Genomic DNA, 23,417 nt, shown 5'->3' with positions numbered 1-23,417 from the left:
CCCACTCATTATCTCCTATTTCTGTAATTGCTTTCACTGGAGGATACAAATTGAACTTCTTTGTTGAATTGCCATCAGAAATATACATATCCCCAGACCTACAACTTATGAAAGCATTAGCTGTGGCCAGCCAAGGTCTTCCTAAAATAAGAGGATGTCCTCCTAGATTGTTCTTGGGAGTTAAAATCATAAAATCAACTAGATATTCCCAAGAGTCTAGGGAGATTGGAATGTCCTCCAATACACCATCAGGTTTAATGATTGATCTATCTGCAAGCTGCAGTAAAGTAGGTGTAAAGAGAAGGTTAGGAAGTTTTAACTGGTCCATGGTCTGTCTACTCATAATGTTGATAGCAGCCCCTAAATCAATCAAAGTATTTGGTATTTCTACCCCATTGATATGTGTTTTAACAATTGGACTACCGGGGTCTACATATTTCTGCATGGTAATCTTTCCCATCATAATGTTTGCAATTTTTCCTACCAGGTGGATCTTTCTGGTATCTCTTGGTTTCCTTCCTGGTCTCTTAAGACTCAACTCCTTTATTGTTTTTGCTAGAATGGGAATCTCCTTAATGGCTTGTAACAAGGGAATCTTGATACAGACATTCTTCAATTCATCTAGAAAATTATAGTCAGGCAACCAAATTTTCTTTTCCACTCCTTTGTCGATTTGTAACCTTTCAGGAAAAGGAGGTGTGGCCACAGATGTAGGTTGCTCAACTATAGGAGTTGTGGGGGTTGATTCTTTTTCTTTTTCTTTTTCTGTTTGAATGTTTGGGTGTTGAAGGGATGCTTCAAAACCCTTATTAGCTCTAAGAGATTCTTCCTCAGAAATGCTTGGTTGTTGAACATTTATAGAAGGTTGATCTAAGATTTTACCTGATCTGAGTTGTACTTCATTGAGAGGAACAATCATATAGGTAGGGAATGGTTGACCTTCCATCATGTAGGCATTTTGAGGGTTTCTATTATTGGGGTTTGGCAATGGCTGAGATGGAAGTTGATTTGGCTTTTGTTGGGATTGGAGCAAGAGTTGAGAGTTTTGATTTTGTGGAGAAGGTTGTTGTTGTTGAGGGAATGGTAATGATAGTTGTTGATTTTGATTTGGGAGTTGTGGAGCTTGTTGATTCTGAAAAGATGGAGGATATTGATAGAATTGAGCAAATCTCCCATAAGGATTTTGCATGCTTTGCATCCATGCTTGAAAAGGATTTTGAGGTTGAGGCCAAGGTTGTTGCCAAGGATTCCAATTTGGTTGGGGTTGAAAATTCATAGAGTTGTTAAACCCTTGATTTTGTTGCCCCTGCCACGGTCTCCTTGCAACAAAACAGAGAGATTCAAGTGTATTTGGATCTTCTTGAAAGACTGCTTTGAGTCCAGGGATTGAAGGACAAACCTTGGTCTCATGGTTTTCTGAGCAAATTACACATGTTTCCACAACTTGTGCTTCCAAGGGACATTCCCTTAAAGCATGTTTCTTCCTACATTTCGGACAAAAGATGGTCAAGGCCTCGGCTTCTGCTTTCTGTTTATTGTGGATCTTAAGGGTGTCTAATTGTTCACTAAGACTCCCTAAGATATCAGTTTTGAATTCATTAAGCATATTGCCAATTTCAGCTCTACTTACTGATCCGGTTGCAGATTTATTTGCTCTGACGAGTGAAGGATCTCTAGGCCCTTTTTGAGTTTTTGATTTGCCCCTTGAGAGATGGACACATAATTCTGCTATATCAGAAAGTGGAAGCTGAGATATATCTCCCTTCCCCATCATATTCAAAAGATCTATCCATTCATCTCTAATGGCTTTTAGTAATAGGGCTTTCAAGGTCTCTTCATCCAAGTTACTCATTTTTGCTCTTTTCAAATTATATTGAAATCTTTCAATCAGTTCCTCCAAATTCTCATCCTCTTTTTGTACCATTTTAAATACCTCATCCTTGTGGTTGGTGGGCATACAATAGTCCAAGTACCTATCCAAAAATGTCTGTTTCATATCATTCCAAGACCTAATGGATTGAGTGACTAACCCCATGAACCATTTCAAAGCTTGTCCTTTCAATGTGGAAGGGAACAATTTGAGTTTTTGAGTGTCATCCAAATAGTCATAAGTTCTACATACGACTTCAAACTCAAATAAGAATGTTTCAGGGTCCTCATTCCTTGATCCATGAAAGTTTGGGAGGACAGATGGTGAGATGTTTTTCATAGTAGCTCGGAAATCCTCATCAACTATAGGGAATCTGAATGAGTTATCCCCATCCCTATTTCCTCCAATATTACCTTTACCTCCTCCATTGTTTCCTCCTCCTCCTCTACCTCTACCTCTACCAAATCCAGGTGCTTCTTCCTCTGCCATGGTAGTTTCCCCAGAGATTTCAGAGTCTTCTGGTTCTTCTACTAAGGGTGTATGAGAAGGATTCCCTCCTTCTTCTTCAGGTGTTTCTACTTCTTCAATTATAATTTGCCTCTCTGGAGAAAGAAGGAAAGGATCTCTTTCAGACTCGATGGAAGGTATGGGAGATTCAACTCCTGCTTCCTGAATTTCGGGAACCCTAAGGCTAGGGGTATTAGTTGGAGATAAGGGAGGTGTCTCTTGTCTATCCCTTGGAGTAGATGGACTTGTAAAAATCAAACTCTTGGCTCTAGCTAAAAACCTTCCCCTAGAATCTCTAGCTCTATGCATGTCATTTTTTTTTTTTTTCTTCAAGTCAGGTTAATAATTCTTTTTCTGATCTTCCAGGTCACTCTAGGTGCAAGAAGAGAGCATACTTAAGAAACTATTAAACCAATAACTTTCTCTTTTCTGATCCTCCAGATCACTCTAGGTGCAAGAGGAGAGCATACTTTGAGAGGTTATCAATTTCCCTTTCTTGAAATTTTCTTAATTTTTTTTTAGAATTGGCTACCTAATTTCACTTCCCCGGCAACGGCGCCAAAATGTTTGGTCAATTTAGTTTTGTCTAAATTGCTATCATTAATTGTCAACCCGGGGCTCGTAAGCTGATGAAGTGATGTGTACAGTATGTATTTAAGTAACCTTTCCTAGTTCTTTTTGTCGTTTTTAGATGATGTTTGTGGTTGATTTAACTTCCTAAGATGGAGTGATGGATTTATAAATAGATGAGTGTGTGTGTGTGTGTATGGTGATTACTAAATGCTTCTAGAACTTTTTAAAGAGAAAGCTTGAAAAGTGACTTGCAATGGAATTGAAACTTCAAATGAAAGCAAAGCATAAACAAAATGACTAATGGCACTAGTCCACTATCTATGCTGCTGATAAGAACAAAAATAGCATCTATGTTAACTCAATGGAAAGTGGAAAACACTACTTTAACTGCAAAACTTAAATGACAAATCATAACACTTCATTCTTTCTTAACACTCTGCCTCTAGCTGTAATTGTTCATGTGAAAAATAGTTAAGAAGAAATCAGTAATATGAGTCAAAAAGCTAATCAAACCAAGCTGCCACTCAATGATATTCTGGTCCAATAAAAGTTAGGTCATTATGATAAGAAGACCATCAAAAAGTTAGTAAGCAACTTGTCAGAAACTTTAAAAAGTAAACTACCAATGAAACTGCGTAAGCAAAGTAAAAATCAGCAGCTAAGACAAGACAACTTCAAATACCATCAGTGAAATAAAAACACACTATCCCGGGCTCTAACACACCTGCATAAACAAATTGATCAGTTCTGAAAAGTGTTGGAAATGTAAAGGCATGAAATCAAACTGTACATTATTATACATGATCAAAGAAATGAAAAATTGCAGAAATTAAACTATACATTATTGTACATGTGAAAATGAAAACAAAGAAAGGCAGGAAAATAAAATTAAATGCTACTGTACATAGGTTGTGATAGATGGGGGCCCTCCATCCAATCAACCAGCTAAAGATCAGCTACGCAGAGATGAGCAGAAACAGTCTTCTTCTATTAATTCAACATGTCAAAATACAGTGAAAAAGTGCTGTAACAACAGTCTTTTAAAACAGAGTTTTACAACCAAAATGATTACGGCAATTACAATAATAAGAGCTAATCTTTAAGCGTTGGAGAATGCTTTATTTATAGGCACAGGGACAAACTGTCCTCTGCGTAAACTAAGCAACTACAGGCCTAACTAATTAACTACGCAGCAACACGTAGGCAGCTACGTGCACATTTGGAGGAAACGGTCATCATGGGGAGTAAATCTATGGTTAGATCCTGTCCCTTGCTGTCTTCGTGGCGTAGAGGGAGTGCCAGCTGTGATTCCGTGTCTCAGTTGCTCACGCAGAGCCGTGCCACTGTCTGGAACTTAACTGTTTGACCGTGGGTACTCCTGCGTTGACCGGGGGCATACGTGACTGATTTGGCCCAACCAATAGCATACGATCCATGTAGACATCCATACCAACATGCCCATGTGGCTCGTTCCTGGAGAAGACACGTGGAGTATAGCAAACAACAAAAAGGCTGCGGAATCTCTGAACAGCTGCGGAATTGCTGAGTAGCTGCGGAATTGCAGAACAGCTGCAGAATTGCTGAACATGTACCAAAATTATAAACAAACAATCAATCATTAGCACAGTCAATCAAATCATGTTAAAAGACATATAATGCAATGAATTGAACAAGTTGATGGAGGAAATGATGTCAGAAGAGAGAAGTGAATGGGGAAAAGCTGTTGGGAGGACAGGTAAATGAGTACAAGGTTGAGGCTCAACACCTTCCAGTCTCAATCCATTGGAATTTGCCTGAATTCAACAATTTTAGCTTTTCATGAAAACTAATCTTTTTCCTTGATTCTGGAGACCCTGTCTTGCTGTTATAGATACCATCTTGGAGCGGTTTCCCAGAATTTGCAGAACAACAAATTTTCCTTGAAGAAACAAACATATTCCTTCCTTAGTCGTCAATCAAAGGAAACTTAAACAGCTAGAAATTTTTCTCACCTCGAACACGGTCGACATGGCGATGTTTAGCTTGTCTTTCCTTGCCTTGCTTGCCCTTCTTAGGATGAGGTTGCAAATGCAATCTCCAAAACTTCTTGACCCAATGCCCACTGATATTACAATGGGTGCAGATTTTTTTGTGCTTGCTTCTTGATGACATTGTCTTTGAACTTGGAAGAGAGTCTTTCTGCCTTGCTTCATTCCTACATTCAAGAAACTCTTTTCTTTGTTGACACTTCTTAGAGAAAGTGAATGGAACCATATTCCATAAAACCTTATTCAATGGATCATGTGGCTCAAAATCAAATAAACTATTTGAGTGAGGCTTATACCTTCCCTTGTTATCCTTTGAACCATGCTTCTTACGCAAGGAACTTGAATGGCGAGAAGAACTTGTCATAGTCTCTTCTTCAACTTGTTCATCTCTCTTTAGAGAGGTCTTGCATTTCATGTCCTCCTTTTGCTTTAGAAACCAAGAAAGTACCAATTTCATATGTAAATCCCAACAATTTTCCTCGTCATGTCCTCTCTTATGACAAAAAGAACATGATAGCCAAGAGTTATTGCTAGAAGACCATTCTCCCTTTTCAACATAGCCCAAAACTTCACATCGAGGTCTCTCCTTTTCCTCAATTGGATGGATAATGCCCTGATTGTTCACTCCAAGTCCTCCTCCCTTGCCTCCTCCCTTCTAACCCATCTTGGACAAGAGCTTTGTTCATATGCCTTTTCTATGCTTCTCAAAGGTTGCAAAAGAGCTTAAATCAACATTTTCATATAAAGAAACTGCATGTAAATTCTTACCATTTTCCTCATCTTTCGACTGAAGGAAAAAGATGCTCTGAAACTCCTTCCTAATTCTTGAGGTGTCTTCTTGGAATCTTGGCCTTTCTTATTTCAGCTCCTTGGACTTTGGTGCTGATAGAACCTCATCCTCATCATCATGAGGACAAAAGGTGCAGACTTGGCCATCTTCCTTCTCTGAGGGTCTTTCTGCACTAGCCTCTTATGTAAGGGTTTTCTTGGAAGAGGATGATGATGAAGGTGAGGATGGAGGTGAAGATGATGGTGAAGAATATGGTGGTTCATCACAATTCCCTTTTGAAGGCTTGTCATCATCTCCTCCTTTTCCTCCAGAAGAACCCTCTCCTTTTGAAGGCTTGGAGCTCTCACCCTTCCATCTTGAATTTCTCTCTTCATAGAGAACTTTCACCATATGGGTCATGTCAAGGAATTCTTTTTTGAAAGAATTCTCATCCTTTGATATATTATCAAGTCCTCCTTCATGAGACATGGTTACTAAAGCTTCAAGAACAACTTTAGGTGAAACTTGTGGTGGGGATTGTGGAAAATGTGCTCTCCTTGTCCTTGTCCCAATTTGAGAACCTGTACACACAAGCATTCCTTCTCTTCTCTTAAGCCTTAACCTTGTAAGCATCATAAACACTTGCAAACAATTAAATCCTCATAGGAGCAAATAAAACCTATTCTTTGAGGCTAAACTTGTTCTGTATATGAAACAGCTTGAGGATTATGTAAATTGCAAGTTAATAAAATAAGTTTTTATGGCTTTTTAAGTTGAATTTATACACATTAAAACATGAATTTAATTGATATATTGCAGAAAATTGCAGATAATAAAACCATAATAGTAACCACAAAACAAAACATGATGAAGGAGTTCACCCCTCCTGGGCTACGTCTCCTGGTCCAGCTTCCAATGCTTGGCCCTCTTTCATTATGCTAAAATATGATGACTACAATGAGTTACAATGCTCAAATGGCTTCAAAAACTACTTCAGGAACTTCATAGCTATCAAAAATCCTTGTCTAGCCTCTTTCTACTCCCAAAAAGACCAAAAACTAAGAAATTAATGAGCTTTCAAAGTTTTTCTGCTAGTTGACTCACAATTTCGCCAAGTCTGGCTAACTATCCTACATTTTCGCCCCATTTTTTGCTAATGGAGCAACAAATCAGCACATCACCGATGCAAATTATGGGACCGTTAATTTCTCCATTAACTCATGTGCGCACCGGTGGTCACATGGGCACTCCACGTGACTTGGGGTTGGACCCCGCGGTCTAGTTCCCCTTCGTATCAGCACTATGGTCGCAAGGCCAATGTTTAAGGTTGGGGGGGCCAGGGCTAATCCCTGCCCCCCAGTCTCGCACCTGGACCTTGTGGGCATGGCGACCGGGGCTGGGGCTAGCCCTCGATCCCTTACCCCAATAATCACCCCATTAATGTTTAAATAAACATATGGTGGGTCATTTACACAAGGCCCACCTTTGGCGCAATGGTGTATGCAGATATTTGTTGGTAAGCAGTTTTAGGTTCGATTCTTGAGGAGTAAAATTCAGACTTGCCCCAAAAAATTTCATGGCCACTGAGGCACCACGTGGCATCCTATGGCTGGGCCATGTGGCGGCCTCCGGTTACTCCACCTAACCAACAACAAACTGACCAATAAATAATCACCAACTCAGCACAAATAAGAATATGAAAAGTGGCGCGATGTCATTGGCCATTTTTGAAGCCCAGTCATATGCCAACTCGGCAGGCCCAGTGAGTATGCCACGTCAGCATTACAGACTGTTGACTGGGTAGTCGTGCACATAATTTTGCCTGCTTGCCAAAACGATCAGAACTCATTTCCGGGAGCATACGACGTCTGTTTTCTATGAAACGAGTTGCGCTGGATTCAAGTAGACGAGATCTACGCGATCATTCATGTTTTGCTTCAATCTAAAAAATTTCATTTTTGAGCATATTTTTGAGCATCAAATCACTCCTCCCCATTGGAAGATTTTGGACCCCAAAAGCTCTTTTATTACTGAAAAATTAGATGAGGGTACAACCCCCTCACCCTTATAGTATTAATCCACTGGAATTTTCCTGAATTCAACAATTTGAGCTTTTCATGAAAACTGATCTTTTTCCTTGATTCTAGAGACATTGTCTTGTTGTTGTAGACACCATCTTGCTGCAATTTCCCAGAATTTGCAGAACAACAAACTGTTCTTGAAGAAACAAACATATTCCTTCATCGGTTGTCAATCAAAGGAAACTTAAACAAATGGAAAATTTTCTCACCTTGAACACTGTCGACATGGTGATGTTTAGCTTGTCTTGCCTTGTCTTGCTTTCCTTTCCTAGGATGAAGTTGCGGATGCAATTTCCAGCACTTCTCGACCCAATGGCCACTAATATTACAATGGGTGCATAAATTTTTGTGCTTGCTGCTTGATGACATTGTCTTTGAACCTAGAAGAGAGTCTTTCTTCCTTGTTTCATTCCCACATTCAAGCAACTCTTTCCTTTGTTGACACTTCTTCACACTATGGTTATGTGAATGACAGAAAGTGCATGGAACCATATTCCATAAAACTTTATTCAATTGATTATGTGGCTCAAAATCAAAGAAACTATTTGAGTGAGGCTTATACCTTCCCTTGTTATCCTTTGAACCATGCTTCTTACATGAGAGACTTCAATGGTGAGAAGAACTTGTCTTAGTCTCTGCTTCAACTTGCTCATCTCTCTTTAGCAAGGTCTTGCATTTCATGTACTCCTTTTGCTTTAGAAACCAAGCTGGTACCAATTCCGGATGAAAATCCCAACAAATTTCCTCGTCATGTCCTCTCTTGTGACAAAAATATCATGATACCCAAGAGATATCACTGGAAGACCATTCTCCCTTTTCGACATAGCCCAAACCTTGATATCAAGGTCTCTCCTTTGCCTCAATTGGATGAATAATGCCCTGATTGTTCACTCCAAAGCCTCCTCCCTTGTAACCCATATTATACAAGAACATTGTTTGTATGCCTTTTCTATGCTTCTCAAAGGCTACAAAAGAGATTAAATCAACATTTTCATGTAAAGAATCTACATGTAAATGCTTACCATTTTCCTCATATTTCAACTGAGGGACAAACATGCTCTTAAAATCTTTCCTAATTCTTTAGGTGTCTTATTGGACTCCTGGTCTTTCTTCTTTCAGATCCTTGGAATTTGGCACTGATAGAACCTCATCTACTTCATCATGCGGACAAAACGTGCAGACTTGGCCATCTTCCTTCTCTGAGGGGCTTTCTACACTAGCCTCTTGTGAAAGGGTTGTTGTGGAAGATGATGATGATGAAGGTGAGGATGGAGGTGAAGATGATGGTGAAGAAGATAGTGGTTTGTCACCATTCCCTTTTAAAGGCTTGTCCTCATCTCCTCCTTTTCCTCTAGGAGAACCCTCTCCTTTTGAAGGCTTGGAGCTATCACCCTGCAATCTTGAATTTCTTTCTTCATAGAGAACTTTCACCATGTGGGTCATGTTAAAGAAAGCTTTTCTTAAAGCCTTCTCATACTCTAACATATTATTATCTCCTCTATTAGACATGCTTATTGAAGTTTCAGGAACAAATTGAGGTGAAACTTGTGGTGGAGATTATGGCAAATGTGCTCTCCTTGTCCTTGTCCCAAATTGAGAACCTGTACCCACAAGATTACCTTCTCCTCTCTTAAGCTTCAACCTTGTAAGCATCAGAAACACTTGCAAACAATTAAATCCTCATAGCAGCAAAGAAAACTTATGCTCCGATACCAAACTTGATTTGTATATGAAACTGCTTAAGGATTATGTAAATTGCAAGTTAATAAAATGAGTTTTTATGAATCTTCAAGTTGAATTCATACAAATATTAAAACATGAATCTAACTCATAAATTGCAGAAAATTGTAGAGAATAAAACCATAACTATAACCACAAAAGAACAAGTGATGAAGGAGTTCACCCCTCCTGGGCTACGTCTCTTGGTCCAACTTCCAATGCTTGGCTCTCTTTCATTATGCTGAAAGAATGTGATTACAATGAGTTATAGTGCTCAAATGGATTCAAAACCCACCCCAACATCTTCAGAGCTATCAAAAACCCCTGTCTAGCCTCTTTCTGCTCCCAAAAAGACCAAAAATAGATAAAGTTATGAGCTTTCCAAGTTTTGTTGCCAGTTGACCCACAATTTCTCCAAATCCGGCTAATTGTCCTACATTTTCGCCCCTTTTTTCGCTAACAGAGCAAAAAATCAGTGCACCACTAGCGCAAATTATGGGACCGTTGATTTCTCCATTAACTCCTATGCGCGTCGGTGGTCACATGGGCGCTCCATATGACCTCGGGCTGGCCCTCGCGGTCTAGATCCCCTTCATATCATCCCTTGGTCTTGGTGCTATGGTCGCCGGACCAATGTTTAAGGTTGGGGGGGCCGAGCTAAGCCTTGGCCCCCGGTCTTGCCCCTAGTCCTTGTGGGCGTGGTGACCGGGGCTGGGGCTAGCCCTCGGCCCCTTACCCCAATACTCTACCCCGTTAATGTTTAAATAAATATATGGTGGGTCCTTTAGTAAAAGGCCCACCTTTGACGCAATGGTGTATGTGGATATTTGTTGGTAAGAAGTTTCAGGTTCGATTCTTGTGGAGTTGTTACACAAAAATATTGTCACCATGATTATTTGCAGTCAGTATGGGTCTATCATCACTTGTACTGTCCTCCTAAACAAGTCTCATACCTCAGCTCTTCAAGTCAAGCTTTGAAAATGGGAGAAAGACATTGAAAATCAATGAAACTCTGGTTCTGCACTTTCTCTCACTGTTACCTGCGGTCCCGCACCTTCTGTTTACAAAAAATGCGGACCTGCCCGCTCTGTCCCTAAGGGTGTGGGTGTGGACCCCTGTGAAAGTCAAAAAGGCGCAAGTTTATTATAAAAAACAAACTTTGGGTTAATTCTAGATGATTCTAGAAGGAATTTTGACGTGGATTGGCCGCTCTTAGGTGGTTCATGCATCCCAAAAGAGAAGGAGCTAATCCCTTGATGAGAGGAGCTATCCCTTTGAAGGAGGGCTTTATCCCTTTGAAGGAGGACCTAGTAACCTCCCTCCATTGCACTATAAATTCAGGCATTGGGCTGGTTGCTGAGGAGGTTAGAAGCTGAACATTTTTTAGGGTAAATGCTGGTGAAATTAATACTTCCTAGTTGAGCTTGAGAGGAGAGATCACATACCTTTTTGGCTTCATTGGGAAGTGAGTGAAACTTGTCAAAGTAGAGGAGACTTCTTGCTAGACCCTGGGAGGAGCTTGTACAGTGTCAAGGCATAGGTTGTAAAGTTCTTCTTCTTTTGAATTAATACAATCAAACTCATTTTTCTCAACAAGTATCTCATGTTATTTGTTTCATGAACTCCTTGACTTTCATGTTAAATATGTTTTATGATATTGGTTTTTCAGGTGCTATTTAATTTGTTTGCTTGTTTGTGTTTGCATATTCATGACAAAGGAGCTCATTTGGATCAAAGGAGCGAGGGCATCCACAAACTTGCGTTGGACCTAAGGTAGGCCCTAAAAACACTTATTTGCCTTTGTTTATTAAATCATATTTAGAGAAAGATTGTGTCTGGTTGGTTTGCTTGTCATTAGGTCTTCTTTAGATTCTAGGAAGGTCTATCTTGTCCGCAAGATTGACTTATTCCATGTGACAAAATGGCGATCATTGATGATTGTGCCAGTAGCGAAATATTCTCCTTCATGGATGGTTTTTCCGGATACAATCAAATCAATATTCTACCTGCTGATCAACAAAAAATGGCTTTCATTTGTCCATGGGGGACATTTGCTTATTGCAAGTTACCTTTTGGGCTCAAGAATACGGGAGCAACTTTTCAGAGGGCCATGTCTTATGCGTTTCATGACATCAAGCACATTGTGCAACCCTATCTCGATGACTTGCCTGCTCATTCATTACATCAAGCTGATCACCTCGTCCATTTACGAGCAATCTTTATGAGGTGTAGGCATTATCGGATTCGGTTGAATCCACACAAATGTGTCTTCTGTATAGAAACGGGTCGATTGCTGGGGTTTGTAGTTTCGAAAGCCGGCATTCGCGTCGATCCCTTGAAGGTCGAAGCTATCGTCAAATTGCCTCCTCCTTTGAGTCTTCGCCAACTCCAAAGTTTGCAAGGGAAAGCAAACTTTTTACGACGATTCATTCCTAACTACGTCGAGGTTACAAAGGGTTTTACCCGGTTGTTGAAACAGAATACTCCATTCTATTGGGATGAGATAGCTCAAAAATATTTTGATGCACTCAAACACGCGTTGACCCATGCACCGTTATTGCATCCTCGCAACTACAACCAGGATTACTTCTTGTATCTTGCTGCCTCTCATTCCACCATTGGAATGGTCTTAGTCCAGGAAGATGAATTCAGAACTGAGCATGTGATATATTACCTTAGTCGAACTTTAAATCCAACTGAGCTAAAATACTCACATGTGGAGAAATTGGCATTGGCAGCTGTTCAAGCTGTCCAATGTTTTCGTCACTACATTTTACTACGTAAAACTGCCCTAATTTCAGATTGCAACCCTATGATCTACATTTTGACCAAGCAATTTCTAGGGGGCAATTACTCTAAATGGATTGTTATCCTATAGTAGTTCGACTTGGAATTTGAGAAATCTAAGTCTAAGAAATCTTTAGTCTTTGCGGAGTTAATGTGTGATTTCCCGCGTACTGATACGGAAACTGTGGCGGAGGAACCCATTGCGGACGAATCCTTGTTTCTAATTAGTACTTTAGATCCATGGTATGGGGATATCATCGTTTATCTCCAGACCCAATCCTTTCGGCCAGAAATATCAAGGTCAGAACGTCAGAAAATACGATTCCAGTCCCAACAATACAGGATTATTGGAGATACTCTTTATCGCCGTGGGGCGGACTCTGTTTTTTGACGTTGCTTAACTCACGAGGAAGCTGAAAGGGTTCTAAATGACTGTCACTCTAGAGCGTGTGGCGGTCATATGTCTGGGTATGCCACAGCCCAAAAGATATTGCGCGCTGGCTACTTCTAGCCGTCTTTATTTAAAGATTGTATTACGGCGGTTCGAAAATGCCACAACTGCCAAATTTTTGATCAAAATATGCGCACTCCACCTACTCCTCTCCACCCTATAATTGCCGTTTCTCCTTTTGCCAAATGGGGTATCGATTTTATTACATGTAACCCTCACTCGCCGGGGGCATGCGTATATCATCCTTGCGGTAGATTATTTTACCAAGTGGGCCGAGGCGATGCCTACATTTGAGGCAGACGGAAAGACAGCTGCAATTTTCGTGTTCAATCAAATAATTGCTAGGTTTGGTGTCCCGCAAGCGATAATCACTGATCATGGGCGTCATTTTCGAAACATTATGATGACTGAACTTACAGGCCAGCTTGGTTTGCATCACAATAGTTCAACCCCTTATTATCCACAAGCTAATGGTCTGGTTGAATCCATCAACAAAGTTTTAGTCATCATGATCCGACGAATCATTGGGATTCATCGGTCGAATTGGCATAACATGCTATTTTCAGCGCTTTGGGCGTACCGAACTTCAGTAAAAACATCAACAGGGTTCACTCCTTTCCAACTAGTCTATGGTCTGGAAGCTGTGTTACCCATTGAATGCGAAATCTCGTCACTGCAAATGGCCATCGTGTTACTGCCAGCCACTTCCGAAGAGGAAAAGCATTTGTTATACTTGGCTCAATTAGATGAGAATCGACGTGATGCTGCATTGGCGATCCAGACTCATGCAAAACGTATGAAAGCTCAGTATGATCGAAATGTGACCCCTCGAAATTTTTCGGAAGGAGATCTAGTCTTAGTTTACGATCAAGATAATGATAAATTAGGTGCTGGAAAATTCGTTCCTATGTGGCAAGGTCCCTATGTTGTCAAGCGAAAGCTAGCAAAAGGGGCCTATGAATTGGTAGACTTTGACGGGGACTCTTTGGGTAAACCCAGAAATGGTCTTTACTTGAAGAGGTATTATTCTTAAAGAATGGGTATGGAGATTTTTAGTTAGGATAAATTTTCTTTCTAGCTGGTGTGTTTTAGTTTAAACAATGTGCTTAGCTTAGAGAGTGTTTTTTCGTCATTATTCCTGCTTATCTTGGTTTTACTCTTGATATTGCAGATGTCGATGTCTCTCCAAACATACATTGGTTTCGTTGATGGTGCTTGTCGTAATACACGGAACATTTCTTCCGCAGCTTCGGTTATCTATTCGCCCTCTGACGAGTTAGTAGCTATGCATGGGGTAAGCCTCGGTCAAACAACGAACAACATTGCCGAGTATAGTGCAGTGATTGAGTTATTATCTGAATCTATTTCATTTGGGATTCAGAGTTTGATAGTGAGGTTAGATTCTGAACTCGTTGTATTACAACTTAATAGAGTGTATGCCATTAGAAATCTAGTATTATTAAGATTATTTTTTAGAGTGCGTCTCTTGGAACGTGAATTTGATTATATTGAATATCAGCATATTCCAAGATCTTTAAATACATTAGCAGATGCAATTGCTTCTCGAATGTTAAATAGACATTTGCAATAATCATACATGTAAATTTAAAACCATTCCATAACATGATTTACAAGGTAAGCCGGTAATAGTGATATATATATATATATATATATATATATATATATATATATATATATATATATATATATATATATAGGAGTGTGTCAAAAAATACATCGTCCTCGATCATAGGTTGAAAAACACCTTATGATCGGCAAAAATGATAAGTACAAAAAACAAAAATGTCATATGTGCCCACAATAGGCGATCATCCTATCACTGGTGATGATCTCGATAAGAAACCACTACACGAGCCACCTTGCAAAGGAACCTCATAAAAGGTCCTAGGACCCCAATCACATAGCGCTGAAGTCGACGAGGAATGTCATCTATAGTGGTCTCCGGAATATCTCTTGTCAAGTGCTCCAGATGACCCTCCAACTCAGCCAAAACCTCTGCTGATTCGTCCTGTGGGGTTGGCGCGGCTGCAACTGGTTGTTTCCTCTCATAAGGCCGGAGAGCGCTGGTCGCTGTGGACCCACATCTGCATTTGAAACTTTTGCTATCAGTTTTGAGACGATGGAAAAATAATAAAAAAATTAAAATAGGAAAATGTTGAAAATGATTTTACTTGAGTCATCACACTGCTCTCCTGGTGGAAGAGCCATGTCTGGATCACCACAAAAATCTACCCCGACGTAAGGGAAGTCCTGAATAGAAAATACCTGGTTTTCAAACCATTGGAAATATTCAGGTTTGAATCGAGCAACCTCTGTCCTCTCGTCCGGGTGACGGGCCATAACTGCGACCCATCGCATCAGTTTGGGCTCTCGAGGAAGCCCAGCTCCAACAGTAAGGTGCTGCGGGATCAACATGGGAACCCTCTCCAGACCAAAACTCACAACCAAAGCCCCATAACCAAATGTCTTTAGTTGTCCGTTCTTGGCCCTGGTCAGTTGGCCTTTCACATTGGCCAACACAGCATCGCACCAGTTGAAGATGGTGCCTCGAAAGCAATCAACTGCCATATGCATCTGGGATCCGGTGGCAATATGTAACGTGGAACTCCCGCAAAGTCTGGTGATAGTAAATGCAATCACCATGAGTTCAGGACGGGATATGGTCTTTATGTCTATCCCTTTGTCTCTAGCCTGGCTGTTGCAAAACTCTAGCCGGAGGCTATCGACAGACTCGCCACCTGGCCTAGCCCCAAATAGAGTCAAGTCTTCACCTCTCTTAGGCAAACCAATCCAGAAATATATGTCCGCCGGCTCAATTTCGAGCTGGTGGCCACCAATGAAAAAGCACTGGTCCTGTATGCTCCATCTGTCAACCAGCCACTGTAAGAAATCCACCTGAGCCCTCATGCCAGGAATGGCCCAGAATTTGTACAAGCCGCACGCCCTCAAAGCATCAAGTGAAGGTTGATGGTTCCATGTGGCAGCATCCACGTCCTCATGCTCTCGTTCACGCCAATCTAGCATGATGTACTCTCTGCATCAAGTAATAAATTAAAATGCTAGAAATTATTTTGTTTGGTCGAATTTTGAGAATTTTTGGGTTAAAAACCCTTGCGGTGGGGACCGCACCCTCCGGGTTAGACACAGTGCGTGGGACCGCACCTTGTCTACATGGAAGGTGCGGACCCCTGACTTTTTCCCAATGGAGAAAAAGTCGGGGTCCGCAGGCCAGCAGTGGTACACCTGCGGGCCCCCCTCCAAAAAATGAAATGAATGACTAAAACAAAAAATAAAACGGTTAAAAATGAAGAGTAGGATGATGTGGATTACCTAGAGAAGATGGCGTTCGATTCCGACGGTTGGATTTTCCGCAATCTTCACGGGAAGTTTTCTGAACCAAAGCACTATTTTCTCACCCAAAACTCAAACGGTAAAAATGAATTGACAAAGGCCCTTTTTATAAGTTTTTTGAGTAAATAAATTGCAAATTTGTTTATGTTTCACTTTGAAAATGTATTTTTGCGACATTTTTATCCATTTCAAACAAGTATGAGTAATGTTTGCATTTTGTTCAGGATAACGGATTATTCAGGCGAAATCTATCATTTTCGACGAAAAAACATTTAGAGTCACCTTTAAGCTCTTTTCTGACTCCTAAAACATGAAAAGATCGCCGAGTTTTTCTTTTAAACTAGTTAAAACAGAATTAAAAGACGGTCCACTTACAGCTCTTTTCTGACCGTAAAAACATGAAAAGATTGCTGGATTTTTGTCGTTTCAAATTCGATATTGGTTATAAAACGACGTGTCGTTGATTGCCTTTTTACTTTTTCGGGTCAAGGGCACTAATGATGAAAAGTACTCCTTGGCCGTAAAAGATCAAGTTGTTCTCTCAAGTATTATTTTATACTTTTTCGGGCTTGGGAGACACAAATTTACGAAAAAGGTCAACCCTGGAGTTTTCTTAAGTTTTTTTAGACTCTCTAAAATTGAAAAACGCCGAGTTTCTCCTATACTGGACTCGTTAAAATTTCACAGTAAAGGACCTGTTCAATTACAAACAGGAACGAACCACTCCTTCTTAGGGTTCGAATTTAAACTTATAATCAAGCAAATGTTATCCTCCTCAAGCTTGTCAAAAAAAAAGAGGTACTTGCCAGAAATGGTGGGGGAAAAGAGAGAAAAATGAGCCCGTTTGTCATACTTTGTAACCACTCTTGAACACGACACTTTTATTCACCTGGGTTGCGAAATCCTTTGCCTAACAGTTGACCAAACCACATTGAAAGTCTTCAGCCGGTTTCTGGGTATTAACTTTGGGTCAATTGTCACCAGGCCATCTGTTGTGTCGTTATGTGTTTAAGAGGTCACTGCCAATAAGCCATTCATCTACAAAATATCTGTCATCCATCTTGACCATCCCTGAGTCATTCCTTGCAACTAAATTTCTTCAACTTGATCTATGATTTCGTGTTGTGGGCTTGCCTGCGACGGATCGCTTTCTATCGACTTCAGCTCATTATCTAGAAAGATGATCTAGAAATCGTCAGTACCTTGGGATCTGCATGCCTCAATGGCAAGTTTCTCGCCTTTGACGACAGGTTGCATCATTGACCTTCGATCAAAGGATTCCGTGACATGTTCGACATCAACACATTTATTCACATCTCATGGATTGTACTGGGTACTTTGAGAGCCATTGACATCACTGGTGGTTTCTCTCACACTTGTTAACAGTTTACATCATTGACTGGTAATCAAGTGGTTTCTACCATGTTCGACATCAACACATTCATTCGCATGCATAGAATCGTACTATTTCGGGAAGTAGAAATGAAGACCCTGGATCTAGTTTCCACAATCCAGGCTACGAGGAATTTTTTATTCATTATATAATGGACTATTCATAAACAGATGGCTGCGTCCATACCGTGTCCACATGAGTCTATACTTGTGATGTTTTACAAGATCATTCCTGTATCAGAGCAGTAGTTAGTTTTCTAAGTTAGTTTTGATCTGATTATGGGAATGCCTACCTCAACGATGATATGATCTCATATATATATCTTGCATTGAATGCTTTTACAGGTTCCAACCAGGCTCTCCACAAGATGATCTTCGAAATGATAAAGTACTTCACTCTTCCTAAATGATAAATGAAATCCTCATCTACTACAGACTTCGCACTTTAGGGGGCAATCTGTTACACAAAAATATCGTCACCATGATTATTTGCAGTCAGTATGGGTCTATCATCACTTGTACTGTCCTCCTAAGCAAGTATCAAACCTCAGCTCTTCAAGTCAAGCTTTGAAAATGGGAGAAAGACATTGAAAATCAATGAAACTCTGGTTCCGCACTTTCTCTCACTGTTACCTGTGGTCCCGCACCTTCTGTTTATAAAAACTTCGGACCTGCCCGCTCTGTCCCTAAAGGTGTGGGTGCGGACCCCTGTGAAAGTCAAAAAGGCGCAAGTTTATTATAAAAAACTCACTTTGGGTTAATTCTAGATGATTCTAGAAGGAATTTTGACGTGGATTGGCCGCTCTTAGGTGGTTCATGCATCCCAAAAGAGAAGGAGCTAATCCCTTGATGAGAGGAGCTATCCCTTTGAAGGAGGGCTTTATCCCTTTGAAGGAGTACCTAGTAACCTCCCTCCATTGCACTATAAATTCAGGCATTGGGCTGGTTGCTGAGGAGGTTAGAAGCTGAACATTTTTTAGGGTAAATGCTGGTGAAATTAATACTTCCTAGTTGAGCTTGAGAGGAGAGATCACATACCTTTTTGGCTTCATTGGGAAGTGAGTGAAACTTGTCAAAGTAGAGGAGACTTCTTGCTGGACCCTGGGAGGAGCTTGTACAGCGTCAAGGCACAGGTTGTAAAGTTCTTCTTCTTTTGAATTAATACAATCAAACTCATTTTTCTCAACAAGTATCTCATGTTATTTGTTTCATGAACTCCTTGACTTTCATGTTAAATATGTTTTATGATATTGGTTTTTCAGGTGCTATTTAATTTGTTTGCTTGTTTGTGTTTGCAGATTCGTGACAAAGGAGCTCATTTGGATCGAAGGAGCGAGGGCATCGACAAACTTGCGTTGGACCTAAGGTAGGCCCTAAAAACACTTGTTTGCCTTTGTTTATTAAAGCATATTTAGAGAAAGATAGTGTCTGGTTGGTTTGCTTGTCATTAGGTCTTCTTTAGATTCTAGGAAGGTCTATCTTGTCCGCAAGATCGACTTATTCCGTGTGACAGCAGTGCAATTTGGACTTGCCCCAAAAAATTCCGTGGCCACCGAGGTGCCATGTGGCAGTCAAAGAAAGCATGTTGAGACATGTTGATGATCATAACCTTAGTCTTGAATACGAATCTATATTGACTTGATGGTTTTCTTGCAGACCTCACTTTGGTACTTTCTATTTCTATTTAGAAACTTCAAATAACTAGAAGAGTAATTATGTTTCCCTCCTCTTATCGGAATGAAACTACTCTTTCAAAGGAAAACTGTCCAACCTACAGTTGGGTTCTGGCTGTCTTCCAATTATCACCTGGATCTGGAGAAAGAGAGAATACAGTGTAATATTTAAATACATCCTATTGGAATTATGATTTATGCCACTAGTTTTATTTTTGAATATGCTTATTGAATAATGTAGCTTATGCAATAAGGCATAGGTCATGCCACAAAAAAAACAGGGGTGGAAAATAGGTTGTGCCACAATCACAACAATGCAAAATCTGGGGAGAATAAAAAGTCCCTGCTCTCTAGATTCTCACTGAAAAATATAATCAAGGTCAACCTCCTCATGTGTTCAAGGAGTTTAGGGTTTTCAAAATAAGCCTAAAGAGAGTTACAATGTGACAATATTGTAAATGCTTTAGCTACTTGGAATAGATTAGAATGTAGGGTTGATGTTTCTGTTGGAGCCTAAATTCATGCAATGTTCAGATTGCAGGTTGGAGACCAACAATTATCAAAATAATATGTTATGTTCCCATTATAGTTTTTGATGCCTACTGCATCCATTCTAGGATTGATGGTCAACATGCTTCATACAAAACAAGAACCAAGGAGATAGTAAGCATTGCAAAAATATACCCATATGTCCCTTATAACACTTTCTTCATCATAAGCTTGGTGAAGTCAATTGCATTTCCCCAAAACATCTCTATGGGAATCTTCCAAGCATTGTGGAGGAGGCATTTGAATGCAGTCCATATATAGAAGCATGCTTCAATTAACTTTAATGCAGTGACAAATGAACCAGCTTCAGCCCAACGAATTTTATATTGTATTTATTAAAGGATGGGTACTTCCATGAAGTCAGTTAAAGGTATCAATCAATAGTAAATAGGCAGAAACTCTTACAAGCCAATATTCCTGGCAATCTACTCTATCTCCAACAAGAACATAACTTTCACATAAAACCAAAATACATTAAGTTTTGAAACAACCATTCACATAGTTCTGCACATGTTTCGCTTTCAAGATAGCTCATTGTCTGCATTTTGTTCTATGTGGAGGGATGAGGTAACCCTCAGCTCTTGCTCAAGGACACTTCAAGATGTCCAATCTTTAGATCCCATAGCTTATTTAGGATCTATCTAAGTTTTAGGAACTTGTGGGAGGAAGTTATGTTGTCCATTCTACATGCCTTTTCACTTTCTTTCTTTTTATTCTCTATTGTTTGTAAATATTTTCCTATAAATATAAAACATATTTTATTCAAAAGAAAGAAGAAGAATAGATAAAAATCTATCATTGAATTCATTAGAACAAAGTTTGGCTTTGATTGTCTATATACAAGGTCACTGTAAACCACAAGGAGAAAGCTCAGAGGGGCAAGACGCTAAAGAAAATGTGTTCAATGTAGAGGTATGAATATATAGGCAAAGGAAATCTCTCTGGAGTCTGTTAGCAGAAAGACATTGTCCAAGGAGTCAAGTTGATCTGTAAATGTAATATGCCTATGGCCTCTCCATTTCACCAACACGGATCCTTTGTGGAATTAATAAATTCAACTGGTGTCTCTGCAATTCCTTGAATGACAGATTACAACAATGCATATAAATTCTTTAACAATAACCTGTGTCTCTGTGTTATGCTTTCAGTTATTTATTTTATGTGTGGCCTATCCAGAGAACCCAGTTTCTAATACATTGATTTCCAACCATTAAATAAGGTTATTTCATTTCAAAACATTCCCAGCACTTCTATGCTCATTAATAAAACAAAAGAACAACTATATATATTGTTCGATCAGACACAAACATCACAGTGAGCATTATCCTTCAAGGAAACGCTGAATTTATGGTTCTTAATTTGAAGAGAAGGCAATGGGGATTTAAATATGCACTTGGTTTGAAATATGGTATCCAACCACCAATGCTGCATTAAATAAGAACAGAAGCACTCCAACATTAAATAAGAATAGTAGCACTTTCCTCAAGTTTCAACATCAACATCACCAAGCATTGACACATTTATATATTCAGATGAGGGCCAACAATTTAAATGGGAGTATCTACAGACCATCTCATTTTCTGCCCTCCATCTCAGCAATTAACAAAGTAATGAGCAAGTATTTGTTTACAAAGGAAAAGATATGAAGTGACATACATATACTAATTTTTCATGTATACTTGTTTTGCAATTTACCATACTATGCATTCTCCAAAGACTGCCTGGTCCTGCATATGTTCAATTTCAGAATAGGGGTCCAAAAAAATAATAATTTTCAGTGCAGAAATGATATATGGAGAATTACATAGCTTGAAAGACATCCATAATACATATACATTGAACAAATGGGTATATCGCTCACATGGTTAGTCACAGAATTAAGAATACTTGGATGCAGCTAGTCTGTGGGTGGGTGAGATAAAATCTAATGCCTGTGAGTAGATGAAGAAAATGTTGTCATAAAATAGAATACACCCTAAGGAAAGACAGAGCAAGAAATTTGTTGTGTGAAATGAGGATGGTAGAATTTAATACTACGATGCTTTTGAAACCCAAGAGATTACTTCTGAGCATGCAATGTGAACAACACTACGATGCTTTTGAAACCCAAGAGATTACTTCTGAGCATGCAATGCAAACAATACTAGTCTAGTTTAGTCATCCCATTACATAGAACTCATAAAAAATTCAATGATGTTGCCCAAAACTGTTCCTCTTATGATTGTGATTCTATTGAGTACTACAGTCTATCGTTGAATGGGAGGATTGCATACTAGGTAAGGAGACAATTAATCACTCTACCCTAAACTTTTCCAATTTGTGTAGACACAAAGAAGATTACAAGATAAACACTAGCTTAAGTAGATGGTATTCCGATGATAAGTCAACTTGGTGAATAGAAAGTGCACTTTCCCCTAAAAAAATCATTGATCCATCACTTCTAACGTCAATGACTGAAATGACCACCAACATAAGCTTCAGCCCATTCATCAACGAAGGGTTCTAAACCCTCACATTAAAAATAGAATGAGCCTACATCTAACAGAATATCATTATTTGATATCAAGCAGTAAATATGTCCAAAATCAAAAGAACATTCCTCAAAACGAATTTGACCCATGTATCAGACAACTATTTATGAAAATACGCAGATACATAGCAACGAAGCTATGGTGACCATATCTTTGGTACCAAACCAAAAACCCAGTAAAATGGCTAAGAAACAAAAACCACACTGATGGAGATCATTGCAATTTATAAAATTACAATCAACAAGGCTCGACTCGTAATGAAATAGCCATCTGACTGCCAGTAATCCTTTGGAATTTCAAACCATAGAACATATTTTCCCACCCCAAGAAACCACCTGAGCTTCTGAAATGTATATATGGTAGATAAATGAGTTATATTTTGCTTAATTTCTACATATCTTGAAGATTTGTTTCATGGAAACCGGAGAGTTTTACTCCTTACCTTTGTGGAGAGTTTGATTCCCTAAAAAAACTACGCACATGGCTCTCTCTAGTCACTGACATTGTTACTGAAGTGATTCCTTACTCGCGGCAACCATAACGTTGACCAATTGAACCATAAGCCTAACCAGCTGAGTTGGGGATTGCCAATGACTGCCCAACCATAGATTGGTCTGCACTGTAAGCTTTCTTGCAGCCCAATCACTCCCATGCAAGACTCCAGAGCATGAGGAGGCTACTTAAAGGATGAAGCACTCGCTCCTATTCTGCTCGCAATTTCTAGCCCATTCTCCTGCATACCTTCTTCTCACCCTCTTCATGACATGCTACCTTAAACAGAGTACTGTCATTCATAGACTTTAAGTTCTCCCCCTCCTTGTCAGTGCGCTCTTCCTTTTGAAATATGCCTCGAACTATTTCCCCCTTTCCTGAGTATAACCAAGGTCTGATAAAAAAAAATCTCCCTCTAGCCCAAAGTCACTGAGCCAATCAATTGTTTCCCAGCTATCCATCTTGTTCCATATTTTTTTGTGTTACTTAACCTTGTCACTGCTGATTAATTTGTTTATGCTTTCCAAGTATTGCAAGCCAATCTCTGTGATGCCACCTACCAGCCTTCATGGTTGTCATAAGCAACAAAATCCCAAGCAGTTTACCTCCTCATCTCTGGAAGTC

This window comes from Pinus tabuliformis, chromosome X (genome assembly GCF_031772625.1).
Source record: "Pinus tabuliformis cultivar Carrire ecotype Pingquan chromosome X, CPIR1, whole genome shotgun sequence".
NCBI classification, from domain to species: Eukaryota; Viridiplantae; Streptophyta; class Pinopsida; order Pinales; family Pinaceae; genus Pinus; species Pinus tabuliformis.
The sequence above is the reverse complement of the archived record's forward strand: the minus strand, read 5'-3'. Positions refer to the sequence as shown.